The sequence below is a fragment of the Panulirus ornatus genome, chromosome 32 (assembly GCF_036320965.1).
Source record: "Panulirus ornatus isolate Po-2019 chromosome 32, ASM3632096v1, whole genome shotgun sequence".
Classification (NCBI taxonomy): Eukaryota; Metazoa; Arthropoda; class Malacostraca; order Decapoda; family Palinuridae; genus Panulirus; species Panulirus ornatus.
The window spans coordinates 7,506,382-7,532,306 of record NC_092255.1 but is presented as its reverse complement, the minus strand read 5'-3'; the positions used below and the strand labels follow the sequence as shown (position 1 = coordinate 7,532,306).

At 44.5% G+C, this 25,925-nt stretch overlaps 1 protein-coding gene across 4 annotated transcripts in view; it reads right to left on the bottom strand.

Annotated features, from left to right (window-relative positions):
* LOC139759031 (uncharacterized) overlaps positions 1 to 25,404 on the bottom strand; it is a 139,482-nt gene extending 114,078 nt beyond the window's left edge. For 3 of the 4 annotated variants that reach the window (XR_011714977.1, XR_011714978.1, XM_071680934.1), the window contains exon 1: positions 5,370 to 6,012. The gene's annotated coding sequence lies outside the window, so the exon portion shown is untranslated. Of the gene's footprint in view, positions 1 to 5,369; positions 6,013 to 25,383 lie in introns of those variants that run through there. The other variant, XM_071680935.1, reaches the window with a different exon arrangement.
* Positions 25,405 to 25,925: the final 521 nt, after the last annotated feature.

The following is a 25,925-nucleotide window of genomic DNA, read 5'->3' as shown; positions in this document are numbered from 1 at the left end:
CCTGCTTATCTATTTTGAATATCTATGTTACGCCGGCATACTTTCTATCGCTATAAACTTTCTATCTCTATAAACTTTCCCCGCGTAGGCGGTAACTTGATGATAAACCTTATCAGATATTCAAAAAAAGGCAAAACCAATCTGATAAGATTGGGTAGAGTCTGCACCCAGAGGTACTGGAATGGAAATATTCGTAATTAGATGCCTGGATGCTGTAATTGCTCATTACAGACGAATATTACTCAACGCAGATTTCTGCCAGCCGGATATAAAGTCTTTCATATGCCAGTGGTGTGTGTGTGTGTGTGTGTGTGTGTGTGGGAGAGGGTGAGGCTGTAGATTAACCCTATTGTTATTCTTATATAAAACTTTTCTCTCGTCTCCACAAAAATGGAGTTGATGTTATCAACTATTGTCGAACAATATCTTTTTTTTTATTATTTCTTACTGAATTGGTGTCATTTGGATCTCCTCATCTGTACAACATCAGTTCACATATTTCTATAATAGATGTCGTGTTTCCCTCAGCTCACATATTTCTATATTAACCAATGTCGCGTTTCCTCCTCTTCAGTTTGCAGTAGGACGATCCACCCACGGATCAGGAATACATAACGGGCCTTTGATATATCCGTGTGGGACCCAGCCAGGAACAATAACCAGAGCTCTACACACACACACACACACACATCCGACAGCTTGGCAGAGGAAGCAACGCCACCAGCAGGTTCGGCCGGGTGTTTGCTCTGTAAACAAAGGTGCGTTCTAGCGGGCACACGAACCATAACAATGAAACCTGATTACGTACAGTCACCGACACGCCTCGCATTAATAGCCAAATGTCGAAACCAATCAGGATCTTGGCCAATGTATATGTCCTTATTTACACATTATCACGCATCTTAACAATGTACATTAGCGGACGAGTCCTTCATCTTGTGGCCTCTCGTAAGAAACATTACCATCAACATTCTCGTATTTCGTGAACACGACTGACATGCTGAAGGCCCAGATCTTATGCTATGACCTCCAGGGATGGCCAGTTGAGGCCATCCGACAGAGCCCTTCATCCCTTCCGATGGCGCCATCTGTAAGGATGACTCCCGTCCTGTTGACGACTAGGATCACAAGGGCATCAGGTGGATCCTTCAGTGTTATCATCTGTCTCGACGTCACTCACCTCAACACTAAAGGGAAGGATTACTCGCGAAGTCCTGAACGACAAAGAGAAACAGCAGTTCGTACCCTGTATCAAGGAGCGAGCTATATAACAGAAACCACCCCTGCTTTACCTCATTTGTTTCTCGAATATTGACACGAAGCCCGGCATTACTCCACTGAGCCAACCAACCCTCATATCTCTCTCATGCGGAAAGCCCACACCTTCGTCCACCCCATCAGGAGTGCGCTACTCTGCTATTTCTCGCCGGCAGGAGTGACCGCGGATACAGCGACGACCCAGATGATGATGATGATGATGATGATGGCCGCTACCTCGAAGCGCCTCGCGATCATCCAGGGGAGACGGTATTCAGATCCATGCTGACTGTTGCGCTCTGTGTTCCCAGAGGCACAGCGGGGAGGCCTCTGAACAGTGGGACCCGGATCTTACACAAGATTCACCGTCTTACTCAGATAGGAGGAGGAGGAGGAGGAGGAGGAGGAGGAGGAGGAAGAGGAGGAGGAGGAGGAAGAGGAGGAGGAGGAAGAGGCGCAGGAGGAGGAGGAGGAGCCGCCTCCTCCTGCTGCTGCCCTCTCATTTCGTCAGGAGGAGGGCACTGACCTTAGCCCACACTCCCGAGACGACAGGATAACAAGCCCTGGGGTCTAAGGCTTCCACCACCAAGGGAGGATGTCTCAACGTAGCCTCTTACCTTTACCCACACACTGTGTGGGTAATTATAGGTCCTCCTCCACCATGCCAGGAGCTTCGTCAAGGTGCACTCGTAACCTAATACTAAGGTGCGGTACTCAAGGACGAGATGGGGGATTATGAAATGACCAAGACGACTAATAACTGTAGGGAACTGTGAGTGGATAAGTCTCTCTCTCTCTAACTATATATCTTGCCCACACTCCACCTCATATAAGCACCTTCACCGGAGCATTACAGTTATTACGACTCAAGCCACGCTCAGGACATAATACCTTCCTTTCGCTTTTAATTTCCGTGGTGAAGTCGAGACCTATTCCCTCCATTCGTTATAATATCGCTGGCGTTATCCCTCGTATTATTACCTACTACAGCTGGAGGTGAGACCTATTTTTTCTTACGTGAGCTAACAGTTGACTGGGAAGCTATTACATAATGGGTTTGAGAGCCCCAGGATCCCACAAAAGAATTCTGATCCTGCTGGAAAAGTATCAGAAAAATATCACTGTTAGATAAGAATAAACATTCGAACGTCTATGAATCTATTTTAAAGTATCAAAGTATGAGAAACTTTAAAGTCCTCTTTTATGAATCTATCTTTGAAGTTATTCTTAAAATATCAAAGTAAGAGAAATTTTAAGTCCTCATTCATGAATCAATCTTTGAAGTTTATTTTTTAAGTATCAAAGTATTAGAAACTTTAAGTCCTCACTTTTTAATTTATCTTTGAAGTTTATTCTCAAATATCAAATTAATAAAACGTTTAAGTCCTCATTTATGAATCTATGAAGTTATTTTTCAAAATATCAAAATATTAGAACCTTTAACCTTTAACCCTTCATTTATGAATCGATTTTTGAAGTTTATCTTTTCAAGTATCAAAGTATCAGAAACTTTAAGTCCTTATTTACGAATCAATCTTTAAAGTTTTTTAATATCAAAGTATTGGAAACTTTAAGTCCTCACTTATGAATCTATCGTTGAAGTTTATTCTTAAAATATCAAAGTATAAGAACCTTTAAGTCCCCATTTATGAATCTGTCTTTGAAATTATTTTTGAAATATCAAAGTACTAGAACCTTTAAGTCCCATTTATGAATCTATCTTTGAAGTTTATTATTAAAATATCAAAGTATGAGAAACTTTAAGTCCTACTTTATGAATCTATCTTTGACGTTATTTTTCAAATATCAAAGTATCAGACCCCTTAAGTCCTCATTTATCAATCTTTCTTCCAAAATATTTTTGAAATATCAAAGTATTACAAACTACAAGTCCCAATTATTCTTCTTTTTCCCCCCTTTTTTGTAGAAGGTGGAATCCAATAATTGATATGTTCAAATACTTATCATCAAACCCTGATAGTCATTATCTTATGGAAATATAGATATGATAAATAGTTAGTAATACCAGTTTTCTTTCTTTCATTCACTAGATTACAATGATACGAGTAAGAATATGATCTAATAACAGTGTCCAGATATGTGGCAATATAGAGAGTCGTTTTGGTGATGAGAGAAATGAGCACACGGACGAATGTCAGACCCTCGGCCCAAGCCAGGTTCTCCGTGATGGTAGAAGACAACAGACAACGCATCACTGTGGGAAGGGGGGTGACACATGCGTATCTTTTCCCATAGAGATAAATAAGCCTGGAAACCCTCTCGTGTAGCTAAGGAGATGCAAATCCTGATACTCGTGGAACTGAAGCAAAATATAATGACATTACGATATATATATATATATATATATATATATATATATATATATATATATATATATATATATATATATATATATATATATATATTGGTAAGGATCACAATTCTGCGCGTGATCAAGATATTCCTATAAGTCCACGGGGAAAATGAAACACGAAACGTTCCCAAGTGCACTTTCGTGTAATAATCACATCATCAGGGGAGACACAAGAGAGGAATATAACAGTCAGTTGATATACATCGAAGAGACGAAGCTAGGACGCCATCTGGTAAACATGTGATATTCCTCTCTATTGTCTCCCCTGATGATGTGATTATTACACGAAAGTGCACTTGGGAACTTTTCGTGTTTCATTTTCCCCGTGGACTCATAGGAATATATATATATATATATATATATATATATATATATATATATATATATATATATATATATATATATATACATTATCCCTGGAGATAGGGGAGGAAGAACACTTCCCACGTATTCCCTGCGTGTCGTAGAAGGCGACTAAAAGGGGAGGGAGCGGGGGGCTGGAAATCCTCCCCTCTCTTTTTCTTTTTTTTTAATTTTCGAAAAGGGGAGCAGAGAAGAGGGCCAAGTGAGAATATTCCCCTCAAAGGCTCAGTCCTCTGTTCTTAGCGCTACCTCGCTATTGCGGGAAATGGCAAATAGTAAGAAAAAAAAAAAGAAAATGAAAAAATAAACGTATATATGGAGCTGCTTATAACTAGTTATTCTGATTGGTATATTGTTTCATATGTTGCCAATCTTCAGGGCACTATCATCCCACATTATCATACAACCATAGATTAGCAGCAAATTCAGTGGACACACACACACACACACACACACACACACACACACACACACATCAGAAGTTAGCAGTGGGAGTAAGATGCAAGAAAGTATAAGTAATGAACGTAGAGGAAGCTGGCCAACCTATTTCCTATCTAAGTGCAGCAGTTCCCAGTAACAGAGGCAAAACCTTCGCTTCCTCATATACCTCAGTGAATGTGTCGTCCCTACTTCGTGTAACATTAGACACTGTGGCGCCTCGGTTGAGCCTATAGCTCTGTTAGCCTCCTAACCTCCTTCTAATTTTCCCTCCTCTCGTCTTCATAAAGCTCTGTTAGCCTCCTAACTTCCTTCAATTTTCTCTCCTCTCGTCTTCATCACGACACGACTTGAAACCTTCCAACACAACCTTCCCAGGTTCTTCCACCTCCAGCGCGCACCGTCCCTTCTGTCAACAATCAAGATATTCATAAACTTTGCCTCCTCCAGGCTGACTGGTCTTGGGGGCCCCCAGGGAATCAGGGCGTATCGCATCATTACTTCACCTTTGCATGATCCATAATTGCTATCCATGTGCCACGGCGATGGGCCCCAGTGCTTGACCCACATCTCGCAGGCACATGCGATACGCGTGGCTCTTGTAGACAGCCTTCGTGATGATGAGATTTCGTGTGAAAGTTACTTTGCCCATATGGAAATACATATTTCCACACCAGTTTCGACATAGGTTCCACAACAAAGCAGATACATTATAAATATATACATATATATATATATATATATATATATATATATATATATATATATATATATATATATATATATATATATATATATATATTAAAATCACAGCAGATCTCATCTACCATTGTGGGTATGACGTATCTAAACACCCACGTACTGTAAGTCACAATACGTCTGCTCTTGTGACACTCATGGACGATAGGAAGTCAAGAATGGATCTCGAAAACCCTACCTGTGGGAGGAGTGTCCGCCTGGAGTCGACTGGGGTCCCAGCAACGTAGTAGTAGTAGTAGTAGTAGTAGTAGTAGTAGTAGTAGTAGTAGTAGTAGTGATAGTGGTTGTTCTCCTCCTCCACACGGCCGCCCTCACTGCTGAAGAAAGATGTTGAGAGCCTGACTTGAGTCTTGTACTCAATACATATACATATACATGTACCAAGTTCTAACAATATCTTACATTGCGTATCACCATCAATTTCTGCAAATAAGGACTCTCTCTCTCTCTCTTTCTCCCTTTCTCTTTTCCAGTTTATATTACGGATACTTAATGCAGCCTCCAGTCAATAGGTCTTGGATATCATATTCTTCAATATATTTCGGTAATATGATTATCTTACATATTCGCGACACTTTCAACACAACAGGAATTTCTTATCTTTCCAATATGAGTTAAGGTCAATATTCTATGACCTTGTATTTCAATCTCATTCAAAAGTACTTTATTCTAAATTTAGTTTGGTCGGTGCTGTTTTCTTTCTACACGAGCGTTGTACCGGGACGTCGTTTTCCGTGTGGAGCAGCGTGCGCGCACGTCGAAGAAAACGGAGCGTCGGCGATCCCGTCTGCACTATGCGCGGTCCGAAGACCAAGTGAGGAGCGAGCTGCTGGCTGGCGAGGCTTATAGTGTGCCCAGCAAGGCCCGAGAGAGGTCGCTTGTGAAATGTTTGATAGCCTTCCTAACCTCCACATGATACGAAATTCCTGTTGGTATGATAGTTGTGTAGGGGGAGAGACGGGTACGCTGACAGCCTGAGCTGGACTGGGAGACGGTGCAAGGCCAGCTTCTACTGCTGACGATGATGATGATGGTGTTTTAAGCTGTGGTCTGTTAAAAGATGAAGGTCGCAATGATACGGGCGATATGAATTGGTCACCTCTATCTCATTGGTTATGGTTCCGATATGGACTCTGTTATCACCATAGGATTGTGAGGTTTATTCCCATCGATGGACGTGATTGTGAGATGTAGATCTAGATGGGGATGGTATTATGAGGGATAATATCCTGGAAAGTATTGTATACGTATATGGTACGGGCGGGGGGGGGGGGGGGTGTCTCTGAAGATCTATCATAGTCCCCTCTCCATCCTTAGTGGCATCATGTGAGAGAAAACGGGAGAATAACAAACCCTTGACGAAATCTAATACGTCGAGGTTGAGCAATATTTCGGACTGAAAGGGAGAGAGGAAACGCAATGCCGTTCCTTAACAGTTACATTACGAGGCAAGAGTTACCGTGGTCTTGAGCAACCTCATATCCCCGCGCTCCCTCGGAGCCATCCATATGCTCACGTCGACATCAATAAAGAAATGAAATCGCCAGGAGGCACAGCTGCTTAGTCCTCAATCATTTCCATAAAATGGGTAAAGAAATGACTGGCACATGTTCATCATGTCGCTTCTACTCTCGCGAAAGGTACAAGTCATATGTATATATATTTCGGGTTGAAAAGTAAAGAGAATATTAAACTGAATTTCTCCACTTTCATCACAAAGTTGAGATGAAATATGTTACGATGGAGCCTCGCTCAATCCTATGAATTGATACGAAAGACTAGAATGACACAGCAAAGTCACACAACAAGATAATCTATGCACAAACCACAGGAGTCGCGAGTGGAAATAATGATTACGGGTCATAAGGGATCTTTATGCTTTTCAACACAATACCATTGTCAGCGCCTCCCAACTCCTCTGGGTCAATTACATCGACAGTCGGGTGTTATCCACAAGTGACACATGGGGTTGGGGGTGAGACAACAGGTAGGACCGAGAACTGAATGCAAGATATAACAGCGATCAGTCTCCTGAAGAAGGGGATGTCGAAGCCAGCTGAGGATAATGAATTCCTGGTGGTTTTGCTTACAGTTCTATGTGTGTGCTGCCGTCTGTCTGCCCCACCGGTGACACACGTCGCTGTGATGAGTGTGCACTGAGTGGGAGGGGGGTACACTGCAACAGCACACTGAGGAGGTGTTCCTCAGTGAAATGATGGACTTCCTCCAGTGTTCATGGGGCCAGTACATCGCCTTCCCTGCTTTTCCATTACCGTTACCTGACGACACAACGCAGTTTACGTAATATGAATTTCTCGGAGTATTTTCGGCTTATTTTCGTATTTGGAAAGTTCGAATCGCGGACGATGGCCCCCCACTGACGGATTACCTAAAAATACGAAAAAGGAACATAGAGAAAAAGGATTAAAGAGAGACGATAGGAAATAAAGTAAGTGTTTAGGAGAGTAGAATGCTAAAGTTTAGCACTGTAGGGAAATACACAGATGTCAAAACGGCCTACTTGTTAGTCTAGCATCTTACGTAAAGGACAATGACACAACAAACGATTGTGCTATAGTGTTAAACATATGAAAAACCGAAATAGTTTTTGATATATGTACGAATTACGTAAACAGTAAGTGAATTATTGCTCTATCCTTAACTTAACGGTATATCAAGGGTTGGATACTGTGTGTGAATACAGGTTTTCTTGGCCCAGTGTTTACAGATGCTGATTTTGACCCGCGCATGGGCCCGCCCGAAGCCGAATTCAGGGTTACACAGTCGGCCCGCTGCGAACCTAGCTGTTCATCCTCCCAACGGAGATGGTGAATAAACTAGTACCTAACTTAAGATGGGATGTACACTATATATATATATATATATATATATATATATATATATATATATATATATATATATATGTATATATATATATATATATATATATATATATATATATATATATATATATATATATATATATATATATATATATATTATCCCTGAGGATAGGGCAGAAAGAATACTTCCCACGTATTCCCTACGTGTCGTAGAAGGCAACTCAAAGGAGAGGGAGCAGCGGGCTGGAAATCCTCCCCTCCCGTTTTTTGATTTTCCAGAAGGAAAAGAGATGGGAGCCAAGTGAGGATCTCTCTTAGGCTCAGTCCTCTGTACTTAACGCTACCTCGCTAACGCGGGAAATGTCGAATATGTAAGGAAAAAGAATATCATATATTCATATATATATATATATATATATATATATATATATATATATATATCCTATCGTAAAGCAGGTACCCAATTTATCCACCAACCTCTAGCTAGGGATGATGAACAGCTAGATGGACTGTGGTCAATCTATCGCGTTCAAGAATCGTACTTCAGCGGATCTGACGTTGTAAGGCGGTCAGTAACGCTACCGTTACACCTTGTTACCAGACAAAATGTAACGCTTCCTGCATGACGACCAGAGACTATCTAACTTGGAAAATTATAGTCTGCTGAAAATCTGGGAAGAAATAAAATCGTGCCGGGGTATTAAGAGGTTAACCAAGTTGAAAGGACCTTTGACCCCAGTAGCTGCTCACACTCCAAATGCAAAAGGCGGATTCTCGTGACGTAGCTTACTCTAATTGGTTCATCTGGAATCGTGTCTCGTCGCTGATTGGCATATTAGCGGGAAGAGGGGAAAGGGAGGCAGGCGGGTGGGGTTGGGTGGTGGTGTGGTGTGGCTGGTTGAGGGCGTCATGGTGGATTCTGAGGTATGTTGATCTCGCCTTTTAAGCTCAGGTCGAGCACGTTCGAGAGCGTCATGTGAGGGAGTGGTGGTATCTCTCCCGGCCTTCCTGACCCCCACAAAGAGGGAGGAACACTGCATAAATGGTGGCTCTTCTCCATGAAGAGGGAGCGAGCGTGGCGACCCGACCCGACTCCACCCCCCTGATGGCGATTTGAAAAAAAAAAAGTTGGAAAGAGAAATTGAATGCGGGAGAATCACCGACTTGACAAGACGTTCGCTGATAATCACAAGCGTACTGGAGAGACAGAGAGAGAGAGAGAGAGAGAGAGAGAGAGAGAGAGAGAGAGAGAGAGAGAGAGAGAGAGAGAGAGAGAAATGAGCTAATTGGGTTATCAAGAGGGAAAACTGTCTTGAAACTGTTTGCGGTTGACATGGGGAGGAGAGAAAGAGAGAGAGAGAGAGAGAGAGAGAGAGAGAGAGAGAGAGAGAGAGAGAGAGAGAGAGAGAGAGAGAGAGAGAAAGAGAGAGAGAGAGAGAGGCACATAAAATGTACATATCCAGGGCATTCGACTTACATCATCATTGACAGAGGGTAAAAAGGAGTCTACACTGAAGAGAAATATTCCTATAGATACGAGAGTGAAGATGACTGGCCATTCACAACATGTCTTATCCAAATCAAATTCCAGTTAATGCTTTGTTAACAAATTCCCTTTAATGCTCTGTTAAATGAAAAACTATATTGATCGGAATCTAGTTGTGGCAGCAGAATTACAGCAAAGGGATAATGGTATATATCTGTATACCAGGTGGACACGTTCCCATGTACCACAGGAGGGAGACGGAGCTGGTGGAGACGTTGCCATGGACCACAGGAGGGAGACGGACCTGGTGGACACGTTGCCATGGACCACAGGAGGGAGACGGAGCTGGTGGACACGTTCCCATGTACCACAGGAGGGAGACGGAGCTGGTGGAGACGTTGCCATGGACCACAGGAGGGAGACGGACCTGGTGGACACGTTGCCATGGACCACAGGAGGGAGACGGAGCTGGTGGACACGTTGCCATGGACCACAGGAGGGAGACGGAGGTGGTGGTCACGTTGCCATGGACCACAGGAGGGAGACGGAGCTGGTGGACATGTTGCCATGGACCACAGGAGGGAGACGGAGCTGGTGTTACCACAGTATGAATCCACGAAAGACGAGGTGATGGGTCAGTTTTCAGACAGGACAGGTTGGTGGGAGGTTCCAGGGCCGACCCGAAGCCTCTGCTGACGTATTCCAGTCTTTGATATGGAAAGACTGTCGGTTTTATACAATGGGAGAGTTGCAACTTCCCCACTGAGGAAGATGTATAGCCAGACCACTGGAGTGAAAATGGGGGTCGAAGTCTTAGCAGGAGGACATGCTCAGCGATTCACAAATTACTTTTCTTCTGTTCTGTGCTTCTCTGTTTCTAGATCATTATTAATTACTGTTCTTCTGTTCTGTTCTCTGTGCTTCCCTGTTTCTAGATCATTATTAATTTGATTCATTTACGTAATCTTCTTGCTTCCTTCATTACCCCTTCATTACCTTCATTTAATGCTCTTATCGTCACACTCACTCAGTCTTCTCACTTCCTCGACTTTCTAATTACCTTTCATATTTGCCTTGCAGAGAATCAGCAACGTCTTGTAGTTCAACCCATCCTCCTCCTCCTCTTCCTCCTCCTCTTCCTTCCTTACCTAAAACGTTTTCCGATCAGCTGAGGACAGTGGTAGGTGGAGGAGCCTCTCTTCCCCTCCTTCCCCACCACCAGCTGAGGACAGTGGTGGGTGGAGGTGCTTCCCTCCCTCCCTCCCTACCACCAGCTGAGGACAGTGGCGAGTGGAGGTGCCTCCCTCCCTACCTCCTTACCACTAACTGAGGACAGTGGCGCATGATCACCACAGCTGAGGGACGGACCCAGGATGGTACGTGTTCACAGCGGCCGAACACCGTCACTTCAAACGTGCCAGCAAAAGGTTTACAAACATTAAGACAACATCAAGATTTTCTTCAATCCCCAAGTAAATCAATGATCTAGTAAACATGTAATTACGTATTACGTAATGATTATTGGGAAAAGCAACTGTAGGACATATATCTATCTATCTATCTATCTACATATATATATATATATATATATATATATATATATATATATATATTTCTTTTTTTTTTTTTTTTATACTTTGTCGCTGTCTCCCGCGTTTGCGAGGTAGCGCAAGGAAACAGACGAAAGAAATGGCCCAACCCCCCCCATACACATGTATATACATACGTCCACACACGCAAATATACATACCTACACAGCTTTCCATGGTTTACCCCAGACGCTTCACATGCCTTGATTCAATCCACTGACAGCACGTCAACCCCGGTATACCACATCGCTCCAATTCACTCTATTCCTTGCCCTCCTTTCACCCTCCTGCATGTTCAGGCCCCGATCACACAAAATCTTTTTCACTCCATCTTTCCACCTCCAATTTGGTCTCCCTCTTCTCCTCGTTCCCTCCACCTCCGACACATATATCCTCTTGGTCAATCTTTCCTCACTCATTCTCTCCATGTGCCCAAACCACTTCAAAACACCCTCTTCTGCTCTCTCAACCACGCTCTTTTTATTTCCACACATCTCTCTTACCCTTACGTTACTCACTCGATCAAACCACCTCACACCACACATTGTCCTCAAACATCTCATTTCCAGCACATCCATCCTCCTGCGCACAACTCTATCCATAGCCCACGCCTCGCAACCATACAACATTGTTGGAACCACTATTCCTTCAAACATACCCATTTTTGCTTTCCGAGATAATGTTCTCGACTTCCACACATTCTTCAAGGCCCCCAGAATTTTCGCCCCCTCCCCCACCCTATGATCCACTTCCGCTTCCATGGTTCCATCCGCTGCCAGATCCACTCCCAGATATCTAAAACACTTCACTTCCTCCAGTTTTTCTCCATTCAAACTCACCTCCCAATTGACTTGACCCTCAACCCTACTGTACCTAATAACCTTGCTCTTATTCACATTTACTCTTAACTTTCTTCTTCCACACACTTTACCAAACTCAGTCACCAGCTTCTGCAGTTTCTCACATGAATCAGCCACCAGCGCTGTATCATCAGCGAACAACAACTGACTCACTTCCCAAGCTCTCTCATCCCCAACAGACTTCATACTTCATATATATATATCGTATCTATTTATTATACTTGATCGCCGTTTTCCGCGTGAGTGAGGTAGCTCCAGAGAATAGACGAATAGCCCATCCACTTATAAACACACACACACACACACACACACACACACACACACACACACATATATATACATATATATATATATATATATATATATATATATATATATATATATATATATATATATATATATATATTTTTTTTTTTTTTTGCTTTGTCGCTGTCTCCCGCGTTTGCCCATACACGCACATATACATACGTGTACATACACATACAGAGACATAAACATATAAATACATGTACATACATTTGTTAGAATTCATCCATTTCTGGCGTTACCCCGTCCCACAGGAAACAGCATCGCTAACCCCTGCCTCAGTGAGGTAGCGTCCAGGACAACTGACAAAAAGACCACATCCGTTCACACTCAAATCTCTCGCTATCATGTGTAATGCACCGAAACCACAGCTCCCGATCCACATCCAGGCCAAAAAATCTCTGCACTTCTAAGGACGGTAACTACAAATGCCACCATATAGAGGGATATCACTCATGCAGCATATGAACAAATAAAGACAGGATGTGGAGGAAAGATTCCTGCTATGAAAGAGGAGAAACTTCGCAATCGCGTGCAATGTGAGTGCATGAATAATTGCCATATACTCTCAATGGGGGAATCATTCTAAATGTTTCTCTCCTGCCAAGATAAGTCGAAGGACCAGATTTATTTTCCAAAACAGAAAACAAAGGATGATCTCAGGATGTTGAAAACAAGGGACCAAATAAACAAATGTGGCAGGTGTCTACTCAGGGACCAAATAAACAAATGTGGCAGGTGTCTACTCAGGGACCAAGGGACCAAATGAATGTGGCAGGTCTCTACCCAGCCATAGCCCCACCACCGCCTCCGTCAGCAGTGACAAAACGTTACGAGTACGCCACTGGGTCTCAACGCCCCTCCGGCCATGTTTGTAGATGTCCACCGGAATGGACAATCGGTGTTGGCTATTGATTTTGTAGGGTTCCGGATGTAGAGGAAAGTAGACAGAATGTGTTGGTTACCAGGACCTACAGAGCTCCGGATCCTAACCAAATTATACATATTGTGTTGATGACAAATACCTGTAGCGCTACGAATCTTCAAAATACACAAACTCTGTTCATAACGAAAACCTACAGAGCTCAGAACTTTTACCAAAATATACAAACTGTGTTGGGGACAATTACCTGCAGCGATATGGATCTTCACCAAAATACGCAAATTGTTTTGTTTACAAATACCCGCAGAGCAACAAAAATACACCAAAATAAGCAAACTGTGTTGAACATCGACTCACACTATGCAGTAATAGATTATTTCGCCACATACTATATGCATGTTGCTCTTTATAAGTAACTTTAAGGAAGAAAAAGGATTCTTACCTAATGTATGAATGTCCATCCCATTTTTAAGAGGTCTGAATACTCATACATGTGACTTACATAACAATCAAGTTACAGTTATAAAAAAAAATGTGATTGTGATTAGGATCAAATATAATTCTGGTCTGTGTTTTTCCTAATTCCGTAGCTTCAAAGTCATCCGGATCATATCAAGCACAATAAAGGAGTGGTACATCTATAATATGATCACAATGGTGTCATGTCTATTTGACCCTTTTCATACGTACTCCAGAGGTAGAATCCATCCAACGCAAAGCTTGGGACTACCATTCAAGGTGTCTTACACAACCTCCCTAGCCAAATCAGAGATAACAGACAACGTGAATAAAATCAGAAAGAATCTGATTAAGAAGAAAAAAGTTATCTAGCCATTCTAACAGGACGTCTTTACAGGAAGAACTGCTACTGCTTTGGTGAGCAGTATTCACAACACTGTATGATGTACAGGTCAATACTAATGTTATATTCCAGTCGGTATTATTAATATACACAGGTTAACGTAACCACTGTGCTTTGGTGAATAACACTGTCACTCTCTGGTTCATTACGCTGTTTATATCTTGCTAAGTAACACCGTTACACGTAAAAAGGAACACTTAAAGTATTCTAGTAACGCTTTTATATCCATTACGAACACAAATTAAGCGATGATGAGGTAACACTTCGATCTACGTCAGAAACACTGGGCTATTCCCTGAGGTATATGGATGTGGAGCACATCTCATCATACGTCCACCATAGCTCCCTACTCATATTCTAAGGGTCACAGCCATCTGTCGCTACGTTCACGACGTATGAACACTTAATGCCATCATTCCTTCATCCAGGAAACACAGGTTCGAGTCTCAGCATTTGTCTGAGAGGCTGTTTCTCTAAGAGACGAGGACGAGATCATCTGAGAGACTGTTTTCCCCAAGAGACGAGGACGAGACGCGAAGAACACTATGTTGCAACCCATCAACCTCCTCCTTTTCCTCCTCCTCCTCCTCTTCCTCCTCCTCCTCCTCCTCTTCCTCTTCTTCCTCCTCTTCCACCTCCTCCTCCTCCTCTTCCAGCCTTCGACAGCCGGTTGCATCTGCCGGAATAGCGAGGGGTAGAGAACAAACATGGGTTACCCCTAACATCACTATTATCATTTTCACGATTGGAAAAACACATGAGGGGCAACAGCGATCGTGCGGGCGGGAGGCTGCCAACACTGCCAACATCAGGGTGGGTTGCCATCACCACCAGGGTGGGTTGTCAACACTACCAACAACGCCAGGGTGGGTTGCCACCACTACCAACACCAGGGTGGGTTGAAACACCCTCGCCAGATCCTCTTCCACCTAGTTCAGCTCCCATTCCACCTACTCCAACTCCCTTCCATCTACCCAACTCTTCATCTGCCTATTCCAGCTACCCATCCACCGTCTATAGCTCCTCCCACCTACTGCAGCTCTCCTCCACCTACTCCAGCTCTCCTCCACCTACTCCAGCTCTCCTCCACCAGCTCCGATTCCTCCTCCACCTACTCTAGCTCTCCTCCACCTACTCCAGTTCCTCCTCCACCTACTCCAGCTCTCCTCCACCTACTCCAGTTCCTCCTCCACCTACTCCAGCTCTCCTCCACCTACTCCAGTTCCTCCTCCACCTACTCCAGCTCTCCTCCACCTACTCCAGTTCCTCCTCCACCTACTCGAGCTCCTCTCTCAGTTCCCTCCGTTTTTGTCCTCCCCCCCTCACTATGTCCCGCCCCTTTGCCTATTCTCCTTTTCTTCTTCTGTCCTTTCTTCCTCCTCCTCCTCCTCCTCCTTCGTTCTATCTCATTTACCTTTCCCTCCTCCTCTTCCTCCCTCTCCTTACCACTAACTCTTCTGGCCTTCCTTTCTCCTCCTCTTCCTTCTCCTCCTCCTTAGTTCTACCTCATCTCTCCTCTCCAGCTCCTCCTCTTCCTCCACCTCCTTCCTCTCTCTTCCTTCCCTCCTCCCCGCCTCCCATCGCACCAACATTCCTCCACTATTTCACACGTGCGAGTCTCGGCCACCCATCCCGCCCAGACCGCAGTCTTGCCACCTTACTTTACAGACGGTCAATGTGGACTCCCAAGTGGCAACAGTGAAAGGGACGGGGTCTTGGAGTGTACCCGTCTGCGTATCTCTGTCTGTCTGACAGAACTATCGTTTTACCTGTCTGTCATAGTGGATTGTGTGTGTGTGTGTGTGTGTGTGTGTGTGTGTGTGTGTGTGTGTGTGTGTGTTTTGTGTGTGTTTGTGTGTGTGTGTGTGTGTTTTAGTTCTCAGCTGTGATGAAGAAGTCTGACTCTGTTGGATCTCATTAAGCAGTGAACTCATATTCCTGACTATTTCTGTGTTCATATATATATATATATATATATATATATATATATATATATATATATATATATATATATATATATATATATATATATATATATATTATATTTATAATAAATATATATATATATATATATATATATATATATATATATATATATATATATATATATATATATATACATACATACAAACCCAGGATCCGTTTTATGTGGCCTCTGCTGCAGGTTCGAGGTCGCGTTCCACGTGGGAACTGGGTCAAGTGTGCTCCAGTGAGGCGGCAAAGTCCTGGAAGATGGTGCATTCCTTTCCACGCGATGGCCACACTACACGCTGGAGGAATGGTCTCGCTCGTGCAAGCAGAGTCGGGCAACACCTACATACTGTATATACATATACCCTTTAACATCCATGGCCACTCCATGGGTGGTGTTGGGGCTTACCTTAATAGTCTAACACTTTCTGTTCTGTTCCCCTGAGGCTCCTAGCTCTCAAACCACCGTCTCAGAATTCCTTTACCCTCGACGACTATGTGCTTATTTTCCTCATCTATTCCCCACTATACCTCTACCTCGTCGACCACTTGATCACCTGTTACGAAAGCATTGTTCTCCCTCACATACACACGAATCCTATACTCATGCAGGGGACTCCAGTGTACACCACAGAGATGGGCACGACTCAACTTGGTATGATAACGTGAAATCACGACCCGTCCTCCTCTCTCTCTCTCTCTCTCTCTCTCTCTCTCTCTCTCTCTCTCTCTCTCTCTCTCTCTCTCTCTCTCTCCCTAACGATCTGGAACAGATAATCAAACACTCAACACGAGTTTCCGACCGTCACGACCACACACTCGACCTCCCTTTTTTTTTTTTTTTATCCACCTCCGAACCTTCCCGCTATACTTAGATTATTTCTGACCCTTTTGGGACCTCAGACCATAATCTTATCTCTGTCATTTCTAAGCGAGCTCGCCCATCCACTAACCTCGCAACGAAACGCCGACCACGGCTCTCAGGGAGCAGCAGAACTGCCTCGCTGGCCGGGATACCTCCAGCTGTGCTGACTGTATACCGGATGTTATCTTAGCTGGAATGAGATCTCCGTCCCTTCTGCCATTTTTTCCCTCCCAGTTTCATTGTTCCTACTCTTAGTGCCTTTTTCCATCACTGACATGAAACCGGGACATGAAACTCGCCCCTTATCCTGCATCACATCCTGTCTTCATTGGTGCTCAGAATAGCCGGGACTTGTGGTCCAGCACACCGTAATGTGTTAATCCGATCTCTCCCGACACTGTCATTCTTAACGAAACGCATCCCCAATAATGTCTGCAGTTCAGGTATTACCTCCTCTTTTCCGACTTGATTTATCTATAGATAACGCTCTTCTCTTTTCGGCACCTCATTTTTTCTATATTCACCATCTAAACCCCTCACACCCACCCCCCCACAACAACGACACAAACACACACACACACACACACACACACACACACACACCTATATCTTTCTTTCACAGGGCCTTCTGAATGAAGAGAGCATATGATCCAGGTAATATACCTCTTGAAGACCTCCTCAACTATTCCACCTCCAAAAAATCTTAAAACGTTCCATTCTCTTTAGAGACATGTCTTGGGGCAGTCCATTCTCTAGGAAGGTGACTTTTCTAACCCAACTCTCTTATTCCTGCTGTCTCCAAAGTCTTCAGTGCCCTCCTTAAGTAGCCCTTTCTTAAGGAAAAAAAAATTCATTTCCGTCTTTCAGGTCGCCATTACGGCTCTCGAGGTGTAAGTTTCAACGGTGATCTTCGCCTCCTACGGACCTCGTCCCTGGTCTTTGTCTTGTACGGAGTTTGTGAACCACTGGTCGTAGCTTTGGACATCTGCAAAGCACATGACAGAGTGTGGCATAAGTCTTTGCTTGTGACCAGTATTGCAATGGACTAATCAAAACATACGGCTCTTCTAAATCTTACCCGCTACCCACCTCTAGTTTTTAAGATATCACAATTCACTCCTGCAATAACATAAACATGTTGGATACAACCATATCTTCCACTCTGTCCTGAGAAACCCACATAATAAACGTCATAAACTCTGCTTCCCAAAAGCTAATGGGCGCTGTACAGAGGCCGTCTCGTGAGTGGCTGTACGATACCTACAAGGGTTTTATTCGCTCCAGTAAACTGTGATAATCACGCATCTAGAGAGTGGCTCTTCCCCTACCTCTCTCTCTCTTAGTGGTATCAAAAGCCATCCACCTCATTAACTTTCCAGCGGCCATATCCATTCCTCCTCTGAATGTTTGCGGTCGTGATGTCTCTCTCTCTCTCTCTCTCTCTCTCTCTTTCTCTCTCTCTCTCTCTCCCTCTCTGCTGTGTGGGTATAATTATGACGACTGCGCTCGTGAGCTGCCTGCGTTCGTCCCTTAGCTAAACCCGTGGCACTCTATTGGCTGCTGCTGCTTCCAGTACTTGCTGTGTGGAGACCATTCAGTCTAGGATTGATCATAATGATAATTCTTTTCTCGAAGAGCAATGCTGTGGAATTCTTTTACCCTCTATTGCCTTAATCTATCCTTATGGCCTTTCCACCTTGAACACTCAAGAGTTACAAAAACCTAAGGGACTCTGGTTCCTTTTTTTCCCCTCACTGTTTTCCTTTGAGACAGTCAGGGTTGGAGCATATTCATTACATTTGGATCATGTCGAATACTGTATCTATAGCTCTATCTTCACTTTCGGTGTCTTCATAACTTGCGTGTATTCTTCCTTCACATTTCTCTAGTTCCCCCTGACCCGTTCCTTCCCTCTTGCCGACCGAATATCATCACAGGTCTGTTCCCCTCACCATTCTTCGCAATACATGCTTCGAGTTCTCTTATTTCCTGCCTTCTTTATTCTAATCTACTCCATCTCATTACCTTGAACCATTTTCAGTAACTCTTCTCTCTGTCTCTCTCTCTTTTAAGCAGGTCTCCCCATCCATCTTTTGCCTATTTTGTCTGACATTCTTTGAGGAACTTTCTTCTTCTTCTTCTTCTTCTTCTTCTTCTTCTTCTTCTTCTTCTTCTTCTTCATCACCTTCTTCTTCTTCTTCTTCTTCATATTCTTCTTCTTCTCCTTCTCTTCACAATTCCTTCATTCCGTGAACGTAATCCCAAAGACCCATACATCTGCTCGATCTCCTTGATCACATTTTGTCTCCATCTCTGGCCTCCCTCCCACTTGCCTCCCACTTGCTCATGTCATATTTTCTCCCCACCTTCTGAACCCAGTAATGGCGCTTTTGATGTCTCGGGGATCAACCTTTTATCGAGAGATGAGATTATATTCCCCTGCTCCTACAGTTTATCTCTAAAGCGCCTCTACTCTCTCTCTCTCTCTCTCTCTCTCTCTCTCTCTCTCTCTCTCTCTCTCTCTCTCTCTCTCTCTCTCTTCCGTCTCGAGACCCTGCCCCCGTGTCCTGCCTTGGCAATGTGCGGCATATTTCACAATTCTTTTTTTTTTTTTACTCCCAGTTGGTCCTCGTGTATTCCAGTAGTGTATGTCCTTCTTCCTGGAATGTCTTTGTCCTTGAGCTTCCTCAAACACGTTACGCCTGTTCTCTGTCATTTGCAAAAGATGTTTTTGTTCTTTTGATGCTTTTATGTGTGTTCCTGCATGTGTGTGTGTGTGTGTGTGTGTGTGTGTGTGTGTGTGTGCTTTTTATGCTTGTGTCTGTGCAAGTGTATGTATACGTGACTGTATATATAACACTGTATAATGTTCAACATATATTTACTTGCCACTACAGCTGAAAACACTGCCTACGTGTCTCTGCTTAACCTCTGGAGCACGACGGTACGATCTATGAGCACGACGGTACGACCCTTGAGCACGACGGTACGACCCTCGGTACCCTGCCACTGGTACCCAGGCTACGTGAGGAAACCCCTTGCCACTGGTCCTGGGGCTACACTTGAGTCTTGTACGAAAGAGCTGACAGTCAGAGGACAATGCCTCCGGCAGTACACCCCTGGTGCGTCATGTCAATCCTCCTCCTCTTCCTCCTTCTGCGCCTCCTTCACCCAGGTGTTTACAGCGTGAGGCAAGGTAGTGTGAGGCGGTGTGAGCGAGGCTGCTGCCGGAATCGACCAATCTCCTTGATGGGCCACGATATAATGCGATACTTCCCAACAGTTTCGTGTCAATGAAGTTCTATTTTTTCCCTCTTTATGAGTAACCTTTCCGTCTGTGGGGAATGGGATGGAGAGGCCAGACAGATACACAGTCATAACTCATGTATAAACACCTGTGTGTGTGTGTGTGTGTGTGTGTGTGTGTGTGTGTGTGTGTGTGTGTGTGTGGGCGGGGAAGGGGTGGGGAAGGAAGGAATGGCTGATGATGGACGAAAGTTTTGTGAGCCATGGATGAGGCTTAGAAACGTAAGGTCGACAGCGAATAAAGCTACCAGCTGCGGAGTTTGCCAGCGATCAAAGCCAGAGGACATCGGATGTTACGTTCTGACTGTAGGGGTTATAATGTACAGTCGGTGGCTGTGAGGTTTGATACCTCACAGAGCCCTTCAGCCATGGATCTGGCAACGTATGCAGTTTGTAGACGTGAAGTTAGTAGTGTTAATGCCTGTAGGCTTGGGTTGATGATGAGGTATAAGGCCTGTGTGCATAAGGGTGATAACGATTGTACCTGGTTTACGCCTGAATCTGAGAGCTCAACCTACGAGCCTTAAGGTTGAAATGGCATCAACCTCAGAGCCGTGAGGTTGACCCGAGCGTAAACCCGAAGACCTGAGGTTGTTGGCGCCTAAATCCTGGTCGTGGAAGGCCCAGAAGCTGAGGGAAACTGCCTTTTTTTTTTTTTTTTTGTATCATTTGAGTGTAACTTTTTGGCTCCCCGTGGAATAAACCTTTCTGGACAGATTCTGTCTGAATGGCAAACTTCTCCCCCTCGCGAGGCCTTGGGGGAAGCAGGCCGGCCTGGAGTCTGGTCACAGCGACTCACTGTGAGTGGATATACAATAAGGGTGGAATCTAGGGATATATACTGGTGGGACCTACCTTGTGGATATAGGGATGGGACCTGCGGATATATATATGTATATAGTGAAGGCGTCTGGCTATACTGTAGAGGGGAGAGAGAGAGAGAGAGAGAGAGAGAGAGAGAGAGAGAGAGAGAGAGAGAGAGAGAGAGAGAGAGAGAGAGAGAGAGGATGGATATTTTACAGGATTTCAAAGTACATTGCAAGGGACTATGATTATATATAATTGTGTGTGTGTGTGTGTGTGTGTGTGTGTGTGTGTGTGTGTGTGTGTCTGTCTGTCTGTCTGTCTGTCTGTCTGTCTGTCTGTCTGTCTGTCGGTGGAGAAACAATGTCTGTGGATATAATTCGTGAGCTGGAATGAGGCTTGAAGGTATAATGTGTATGCGTGGTTGTGTGTGTGTGTGTGTGTGTGTGTGTGTGTGTGTGTGTGTGTGTGTACGGGTCTCCATCTCTTGAATTCTTACTATCGTCACAGTCAAGCGAGTTGAAGCGTCTGTGTGTTGTCTATATGGACACTTTCCTTACTTCTCCCTTCATCCACGACTCATGCTATGACAATACGTCTTAAAACCTTCTCGAACAAGTTCGTTTAACTTAGTCTCACGTTAAGATCTCTGGCTGGCCTGTCTATGCGTCTTTCCAAGATCACAAGTGACATGATGAGACCGGTTGAAAAGACTTTGAAAGCTGTGATCAACTCACCACTATTCTTCTCTCTTCCCTGGGAGAGGTCCACTCCTTGTTGTTACGTACCGCTAGACCCTTCAAAGGTGAAATGGTCTACTCCTTCCAGAGCTCGTGTGTCTCAGCGAGGCCTGGCCTCCAGTGGGCCCGCATGATAGGAGGGGCATAGGCCACCTCCTAGGAGGATCTGTTGTTGTGTTGCCCCCAGGCAAGGTCTAGGCCACCTCCTAGGAGGATCTGTTGTTGTGGCGCCCCCCAGGCAAGGTCTAGGCCACCTCCTAGGAGGATGTGTGTTGTTGTGGCGCCCCCAGGCAAGGTCTAGGCCACCTCCTAGGAGGATCTGTTGTTGTGGCGCCCCCAGGCAAGGTCTAGGCCACCTCCTAGGAGGATCTGTTGTTGTGGCGCCCCCAGGCAAAGTCTAGGCCACCTCCTAGGAGGATCTGTTGTTGTGGCGCCCCCAGGCAAGGTCTAGGCCACCTCCTAGGAGGATCTGTTGTTGTGGCGCCCCCAGGCATGGTCTAGGCCACCTCCTAGGAGGATCTGTTGTTGTGGCGCCCCCAGGCATGGTCTAGGCCACCTCCTAGGAGGATCTGTTGTTGTGGCGCCCCCAGGCAAGGTCTAGGCCACCTCCTAGGAGGATGTGTGTTATTGTGGCGGCCCCCAGGCAAGGTCTAGGCCACCTCCTAGGAGGATGTGTGTTGTTGTGGCGCCCCCAGGCAAGGTCTAGGCCACCAGGAGGATCTGTTGTTGTGGCGCCCCAGGCAAAGTCTAGGCCACCTCCTAGGAGGATGTGTGTTGTTGTGGCGCCCCTAGGCAAGTCTAGGCCACCTCCTAGGAAGATGTTTGTTGTGGCGCCCCAAGGCAAGGTCTAGGCCACCTCCTAGGAGGATCTGTTGTTGTGGCGCCCCCAGGCAAGGTCTACGCCACCTCCTAGGAGGATCTGTTGTTGTGGCGCCCCCAGGCAAGGTCTAGGCCACCTCCTAGGAGGATGTGTGTTCTTGTGGCGCCCCCAGGCAAGGTCTAGGCCACCTCCTAGGAGGATGTGTGTTCTTGTGGCGCCCCCAGGAGAGGTCTCAAAAGACATCCTGGCCGATCCTACTGAAGTTCTGAGCTGTCGCTCCGGGTCCCCCAGCTACTATGGTGCTTCATGCTGTATTTCGGGTCCCAAGTCAGCCAGAATGTCACAGGTAACCTAATGGGACGGTCCTCAGTGGAGTCTTCAGGTGGTGGGGCATCAAATGATATTCTTATTCTTTGAGAAGGTTGAGGTGAACAGCGTGTTCTTCTGTCCAACCATAAGGTTGTTTCTACCATAGTTGATATCACTATCCTTAACTCTACAGGCACCAAAATATCTTGACTGGTAGCTGGACTTAGGTAGAAATATGACCAAATCTCAAGGTTTTTAAAAAAACATATTTTTTTCAGCCATATTAAGTGGTTCTTTCATCACCTGAGGAAGTGTCAAGATATTGTGGTGTAAACACACGAACACTCTTGACCCTGGATTTAAATTTCTGAAAATAGTTCAACGGAGGCACGACCTCTTCTTCCCTTGACATCCAGATCTCAGAGACAGTTCGAGTGGCCCTCACTACATGACCCGCCACAAGGTTACAAGGTCATAAATCCCAAGGAAACCTGTTTGAAACCTGTTTACTTCTCGCCACTCCCCCAGTGGCAAACAATTAAGGATCACCTTCGTCGTACTCCTCATTCATCTCCATACACGTCGTACACCTCATGCATCTCCATACACGTCGTACTCATTCATCTGAATACACTAGTTTGCTTTACATCATTTTCGTTGTCTAATGAAACCTTCCCAAACCTTCTTGTGATTCAGGGTGGGAAGCTGAGGCCAAACACACTGACACTGACAACTTAGTCAAAATAGAAAGTGAGCGAAATGCGAGCACTGATCAGACAATGCAGCGTGGAATGCTAACATGAGAGAAGAACTTTGTGAGCGTTTGACAATGGCTTTAGCAGAAACACTTAAAGAGGAGGAGCTTCAGGGTAAACGGGTGGTAGCACACGTGACTAATAAATGCAGATGTCCTGTGTCGGTGTTTGAGCATGGGACCAACACAAGTGCATGATCGTGGGAGTCAAAGACCATGTCAGTAGATTTTTGTGGAGGAGAATGGTATCAAATATTAGATTTTCCTGTCGTGCTGACTCTGGCGACATGGCTGAAAAGACCTTCGCACTTGGGTCATCTCAGGACAAAAACAAAATGTCTCAAACTCTTACTGAATGTTTTGTTTACACCAAGTCGTGAGCAAAGACTACGCACTACCTGCCTACATGGTTCAGGCTACGACGCTCTGGTCACCAGCAGACACCTCGAGGCGTCTGTGCTTCCTCATCCATCAGCAAACCACACGATCTATGCAGTAGTGAAACTGCACCACTCAACTTCAGCACCTTCAACAGCAATGTCAAAATATATCTAGACAAACATTAATTTCTCAGCTATGATTAGCAAGTCTCTAGATTATGGATAAACTCGACCACTTCCTCATTACTGATATTACCATCATTGAGATCAAGGAGGGAGGTGGGTGAGGAGGTCAGGTTCTCCTGTGAACTCGAAGCGTCATCTTCAATCAAACAAACATCCAATCTTCAGCGTCATTCATCAGACCTACCATCAGACGTTTGCACACACAAGGGTGGCATGCATCAGCGCGAGGAGCTGTTGTCATGCTCAAGTGTCCACAGCACAGCTACGAAAATGAACGAAGGGGAAGGGCGTGTCCCTCTCAAGTGGCTCTGTGAGGTTTACTGGTGATGCCACTAGACTAACATGGGATCAGGCACTACCAGTTCACCAGCAGGGTCACTGACGGACAATACGAAAATTGGCTTCTTTCACTGGGAGCTGAAAACCCTCAACATCTACAGTAATATATCTAGGAACAAGATCTAACCTTAAGGTCAGTGAGGAAGCGCCAGGAAACAGACGGAGAACGGCTCATCCATTCATATACACATATACATTATATATAAATATAAATATATATATATATATATATATATATATATATATATATATATATATATATATATATATATATATATATTATCCCTGGTGATAGGGGAGAAAGAATACCTCCCACGTACTCCCTGCGTGTCGTAGAAGGCGACTAAAAGGGGAGGGAGCGGGAGGCTGGAAATCCTCCCCTCTCGTTTTCTAATTTTCCAAAAGAGGAACAGAGAAGGGGGCCAAGTGAGGATATTCCCTCAAAGGCTCAGTCCTCTGTTTTTAACGCTCCCTCGTTAATGCGGGAAATGGCGAAGTTTTAAAAAATATATATATATACATAAACATGTATACATAATATGTACATATACATACCCATACACAGTCATAAACATACACACACACACACACACACACACACACATATATATATATATATATATATATATATATATATATATATATATATATATATATATATATATATATGCACATGTACATATTGCGTGCCTTCATCCATTCCCGGCGACACTCCGCCCAACAAAAAACAGCATCGCTACCCCCCGTGTCAGCGAGGTAGCGCCAGGAAAACAAAACAAAAAAAAAGGCCACATTCGTTCACACTCAGACTCTAGCTGTCATGTGTAACTCACCGAAACCACAGCTCCCTATCCTTCACATCCAGGGCCCCACAGACCTTACTACTAACCTTACTTTCTGCTTTGGGTTGCCTGCGCTCCGACTTGCAGTCCATAATGCCAAGTCTGAGAGACTCGATCACACTTAAGTCACCCTGTAATCTTGCCACCGAAGCATTTTTCTGAAAAAAAAAGAAAAAAATAAACTCAGGTTTCAGAGAGCATGACTGATCGGTTTCATGCAGTATAATTAATGGACAAAGCCGAAAATTACGTTAATTACACTCATGACATGACATCATTCAGATCCAGCTGTTCAAACCTCCCAGACACAGGTCCACCCCACACCCAAAACAACTCCACATACGTTACGAATATTTGGTCTAGCTAGGGATGATAACGGCTCATAACATGCTAAGATGTGCGATTGGATTTATGAAAACAAGAAAACTTGGTCTTATAACAACACGACGTACAACTGGTGTAACAATATAACGAAATCTATAAGCAATCGAACAACAGAATCGCAAAAAAAAAAATGCAAACCAATTAAGGCCACTATCATATTCGAATAGTGAAATAGATAATTTGCAAGCCACTAAGTATCATATTC